The sequence below is a fragment of the Excalfactoria chinensis genome, chromosome 4, assembly GCF_039878825.1.
Source record: "Excalfactoria chinensis isolate bCotChi1 chromosome 4, bCotChi1.hap2, whole genome shotgun sequence".
Taxonomy (NCBI): domain Eukaryota; kingdom Metazoa; phylum Chordata; class Aves; order Galliformes; family Phasianidae; genus Excalfactoria; species Excalfactoria chinensis.
Window position 1 is genome coordinate 54278418 of NC_092828.1, and position 6000 is coordinate 54284417.

The 6000-nt window shown below is 38.3% G+C and overlaps 1 long non-coding RNA gene across 1 annotated transcript in view; it reads right to left on the minus strand.

The window, feature by feature from the left end:
• The window catches only part of LOC140252064 (uncharacterized), a 28441-nt gene extending 23029 nt beyond the window's left edge, over positions 1-5412 (minus strand). The window contains exons 1-3 of the long non-coding RNA XR_011903524.1: positions 5318-5412; positions 2811-2881; positions 174-225 (exon numbers count right to left, since the gene is read on the minus strand). This is a non-coding gene — a long non-coding RNA (uncharacterized lncRNA). The remainder of the gene's footprint in view (positions 1-173; positions 226-2810; positions 2882-5317) is intronic.
• Between the last annotated feature and the right edge of the window lie 588 nt (positions 5413-6000).

Genomic DNA, 6000 nt, shown 5'->3' on the forward strand with positions numbered 1-6000 from the left:
CCAACCCTGTGAGGAGGCCAAAGGAAGACAGAACAGAGAAAAGGTAATGTAACACAGTCAGTGACCCAGTTATGGTCAGAGCACCACAAAACAGTGCCACACATACAACCCTATCACTGCAAGAACAGTAAACACATTGCATACATTTAGAATTACAGAATAGCATACATCACCATATGCTATAACCACCCCGTTTACAGCAAGGATCCTTCAGTTATGTGAAATCTGAAAAAGGGATCAATTATTGGCTGGATTTAGTCTGATGAACAAACAGGAGGGTGACTGTCACAGGAGATAAAACACAGCTACTTCCATCTTAACACCTGCAACTTTACTTCTTTTAGAAGTGACTGCTCAAAGCATAAGGAAGCAACCTGATTGAATTGTGCCTTGGAAATTCTTCTCTATATACAATGTATTTAGACCTGTATCCAAGATTTTTCTTCAGTAAAAGGATCAGGTAAATCTCAGCCTTGTTAAATTTTACATCAGATCACCTGACATCAATTAAGCTACAAGAATAACTTCTGTGATTTATCAACATGCCATGTGAGAACGTAGTAAGAGACAGAGTCAGCTCTGAGGGCGCTTGCAATTCAGCGATGCATGGAGTACTGCCACCTTTTGGTCCTTTTAAGCAGTTCCATCACTTTTTGAAGCCTCACTCACATATAACGCTTCTTTTTTTCTGTAAAGGCCTTCTGTCTTGGAAATTATTTCTCACTTCTTTTAACTGAGAGGTATGGAGGAATATCTGAAAGGTTATTCAATATCTTTTGTTGTACTTCCTTACGAGGTCACTTTCTCGGTTTACAAGCAGACCTTTTTAAACAATACTGAAAATGCTTTGTGTTTGATTAATGTAAAGTAAAGAAGTTAGAGTTTTACTCAGACTCACAAGAATGCTGCTATACATGGCAGCAATCTTCAGCTATTGCTATCTGGAGCAAAGTTATTTACTATGTCCTTAAAAATATGTCACATATAATCAACACCAATATCCTTGTTACAAAACAAGACATATTGAAAACCAATATCATAGGCAAATGACGGTGTCTAATATGATGCAGAAGTCCAATATCCAATCATTCCAGCCAATACTTAATGTGGAGAATTTTATTCTATCCTGAAAACAGACTAGTCTCGTATTCCTCCAAAGTCTACAAGAATTCTGAACAGAAAAACATAGGCTGAAACCTTTCAGATTTTACTTACTACTTTCCTGCATAAACTACTGAATTTCACATAACTTCCCATCCCATACACAAACATACATAAGCCTTACACACAAGTCTTTCTAGGGAGAAGAGGAAAAAAAATCCAGTTCCATATGTCCTACTTCTCAGATTGAAGTAGAATAGATAACACTCTGCATTGTCAGACAAGAGGGGAGTACAACAGCATAATTACTTATGGAGAGCAACCCTGTGGAGAAAGATTTGGGGTGTCCTGATGGATGAAAAGCTGGACACGATCCAGCAGTGTGCACTTGCAGACTGGAAGGCAAACAGTATCCTGGGCTACACCAAAAGTGGGATGGCCAGAAGGGAGAGGGAGGCAATTGTCCCCTTCTACTGCACCCTTGCAAGGCACTATCTGTAGTACTGCATCCAAACCTGGAGCCCCCAGTACAGAAGGAATATGGAACTGTTGGAGCAGGTGCAGAGAAAAGTCAAAGTTTATTAAAGGGCTGGAGAACCTCTTCAGTGAGGAAAGGTTGAGTGAGCAGGGTTTGTTTAACTTAGAGAAAGGTCTGATGTCTAGTAAATGGGAAGGTTGGTAGCCCTGCCTGGCAGGGAGATGGGAGACTCATGATTCTTGAGGTCCCTTCCAACCCAAGCCATTCTGTGATTCTTTGAGACCTCATCATTGTTTTGCAGTATCTGAAAGGAATTTACAAGCAAGAGGGAGATCAACTATTTACACAGTCTGATAGCGATAGGACAGGGGGGAATAGCTTTAAACTGAAAGAGGGGGAGACTTAGGTTAGATATTCGGTGGAAATTTTTTATTCAAAAAGCAGTGAAGCACTGACACAGGTTGCCCACAGAGGCTGTGGGTGTCCCATCCCTGGAGAAGCTCAAGGCCAGGTTGGATGGGATCCAGGGAAGAAAGATCTAGTGGGTGCCAACCCTGCCCATGGCAGGGGGCTGGAGCTGGATGATCTTTAAGGCCCTCTCCAACTTAAGCCCTCCTATAATTCTATGGTGCCAGTTTAAATTATTCAGTACTCAAAGTCACCACTCTTCATCACAGGTGTTATAACATTTCTGGGAAAGAAGCTTGGGATTTAAAGACACGCAAGAAGGAGATTTGGGTTCTTTTGACATCTCTTACTTCTCCTTCATTTTTCTTATAATATTACATCCCTCTAGGGAAAAAGAGACTCCTCATGTAGAATCCTAAAGGGTACAGGATATTTTTTCTAGTTTAGCAGCAAATACCTCTGCAAAATTGCTCCCTTTTCACAGAGGTTAAGAGGTCAAGGATTACTATGACTATTGCATTAGACACTTACAGTTACATTTTCAAAGCTATGCTTACATTGGAAACACAAATCCTGTTATTGTTACAGGATTAGCACAAATAACTTTCCAAATGCTGCTTTCAAAATGGAGCCAAGAAATATTTGTGTGTACTTTCTGGAATTAATGTAGGCTGTGATTACTGGCCAGTCTTATGACAGTGTTGCTGAATATACATCTATTGATGTACTCTCTATAGACACTCATTCAAACTTGTCCTGTCCAAGCACTAAAGAAATCCAGACATTAAAATAGAGAAATAACAAGATGTTGGTTTCAACTTACCTCTTCCTTTGCCATTGATTAATACAATCCATCTTAGTTCTGTTAAGACTTCTTCTAGTTGTCTCTTAGAGCTAAAGAGAAAAACAGATAAAATAAAGACAAAACTTCGTGATAGTATAATCTTGGCTTTGCTTACTTTCACCAGAAGCTTCAAACCCGTGCTGCAGTGGTGGAATCAGCTAGATTTCCTGGTGCTTGTACTACCAGTTCCCCAGTTCATGCAGCCCAATTGTACTTTTTCCTCCTAATCTAAATTAAAACAAGTTTAAAAAGAATCTTCTTAGCATGTTTTTGCCTGAGGCAATCATACAATTTTTCTTCTTCTGTTGCTGCATAGCATCCATGACAATCAGAGTGCTAATTTCTAATTGTAAAAGCTTAAAATTTCCTCCATTTGTATATGAACTCTTAACCCTAAATGGGCCTTTTAACCACTGTTTTAACCTTTAAAATCTTTAATTATGTTCTTCACAAGGAAATAGAGGAAAAGTATGTTTCATGAGAAAGAAAACAGTTTCTGTACTGTGATTACACTGAGATATGACACACACTGCCTATCCAGCATTACCGAATCAGAAGCATCTCCAGACGTGCCTTGGCACAGATGAAAAAAAAGAGAAAGCCTAAAATCTGGATCACACTAACAGATATTTTCAGAATTTTAGTTCCAGCATTAAGTGTTTAATTCTGCATTTGACCTATGACAGACTCCTATACATACCCTGATTTGATTTTTATTTCTGGCAATTACAACTCTTTTTTTGCCGTTTATGCAATAAATTAGGCAGCTAGTTGCCATCTGTTTCCTGTGTACCAGCTAGGAAAAAGGGCCTCTTCAGAAGAATCATTCAGTCACTTGTGTTGAATTCCTGCCCTAAGTCACCCCCTGGGTGGCAGGAATGTTTTTTCTTGAAATAGTCATGAGCAATTCCAGAAATTCTCCTAATACAGGCACCTGTCTCCAAGTGCCTTGAATTAGACAGTATAAAAAGCACACAAACCTGCAAAACAATACCTGTCTTACACAAGTAACCCGGCATTATCCCACTGTCGTTTGTTTGTTTGCTTTTAATATTAAGGTAATTTATGGCAGAAGTCTTCTCTAACATTGTCACATTCACATCATACATAGAGCTGGCACATAGTTGATGTAGAACACCACACAGCACATTTCATCTTCATGACTACATTTGTTACTGACCTTAGCTTTCATCTTCCTCTTTTGTCAAAAGAAATTCTAGGATTTAATTATAATCCAGCCAGAAAGAACAGAGATTATTTCATCATTAATTAATGGCAATTTCTCTTGTGCTGTTACGGTATGAATACAGGCACACTCCAAAAGTCTTACAACCATTTGTGTAAAGGTTTTTGAAGTGATTAAATACCAAATAATCTTAAAGAGCCCACTTACAAAATTCATACCTCAAATGCTTTTATCAGTGTTGGAAGATTTAATATTTTCAAGCAGCTAAACTATAAGTCTTCACAATCCTTAACAGCATTGGTTAAAGTACTATATCATTCATCAGATAAGGATAGAAACTACTTAATTTAGTATGAGTAGCTGACAGGAGGTAGAAGGAATATTTTCTAGTATAAACTGAACCAGAAATAGCATCATCTAAAGGAAACAGAACTGCAGGGTAGTAGATATTAAAGAGGGAAAATGCTTGCATAATGGTAAGTGTGAAGAAGAACATTCAGAGCTTCTGCACAAGTAATATTTTTCACACAGTCTTGGCTGCAATTCAAGACTACAGACACAAATGTATTCATAAAAAAAAAATCAGTCCCCTCCTTGTATGCAATTTAAAACAGAATTAACAAATCCTTGAATATTAACCTAATAGTTACAGGCTACTTACTACAAAACTTCACTGATACAAGGAACAACATTATTTTGCTATATTGTATAAATACATTTGGTCTGATGATGTGTAGAAAGCTATAAAATAGAATATTATGTCTCATTTAGTAATAAGTAGAAAATACTAAGGGCTTCAACTTTTAAAGATGAGGCAATAATTTAGCTCCCACTCTTGCAAGATAAATACACGTTAGCTCTCATAAACAGTATAAAAAAACTCTGTGTAGGAATGTTCACGTGACTAAATCATAGACACATCCATGAACTTAAAAGAGCAACAGCCTTAAAAGGTACGTTGATGAAAGAAGCTCTACAATGAAGTATAGAATAAGAATCTGTAATAAGTAGACCAGCCCTCCACAGAACCTGGAATAAAATCAAGGACCTTAAATTGAAAATATGCTTTAAAATAATTCTGAATACAAAAATAGCCTTCAGAACTGTTTCAGTCTAGCATTTCAGCTTTTTAAAGTTTCCCTTTACATCTGTGTAGTGCTGTGACACAAGGGAAAATGCAACAGCAATAGCAGAAGAGCAGAGTTCTAGGCTGCAACAAGCAAGAATATGCTTAAATGCAACAGCCACAAAAACAAAGGCCAAAAAAACCCACAAAAACAAAAAACCAAAAACTGCTTACCCTCAGAAGAGCTCAAGTACACAGACATCTCCAACAAAACACCCCAACCTCCACTGCCAACCCTTAAATGAGGTCTGGGAAGGGGTGGATCCTGGCTCCTACCCTTCTGCTCACTCAGGTACATTGCATGCACCTGAGCTCCCCTGGGTTGGCCCTGCCTTCCACCAGGTGCTCAACCACTGCTTCAGGTCATGACTTAGCACTTTTTGTTTGCAAAAAAAAAAAAAAAAAAAAAAAAAAGAAAGAAAAGAGGACAGCTAAAAGAGCAAACTCACTGTACATTTATTCAGGAAGTGAAACCCCCAGAGATATTAAGTAGGTATTCTGACATTGCTGTTTCTATTTTAGCTCTAATGCATAACAGAATTAGTCTGCTACAACTTACTGACATGCACAAACACATTACAGCTGCCTACCTGTATAAGCACCATGACCAATAGAAGGATGTGTTGGGGTGGGATGTCAGTGTGATTTGCAGCTAAACTGTGCACCTGTATAGCTTAGCCTAACAAAGAATTCCTTCAAGTGTATGACAGCAGTCATAAGATAAGTTTTCTGGAAGTGAACAGACTCAGACATGTTATAACAGTTCTGCTCTCAGTGCAACTACCTTCTCTGTGGAGTTACTATGGTGTGTACTACTGCAATACACAGAAGAACCTGTGCAGGGTAAGCAAGGGCTG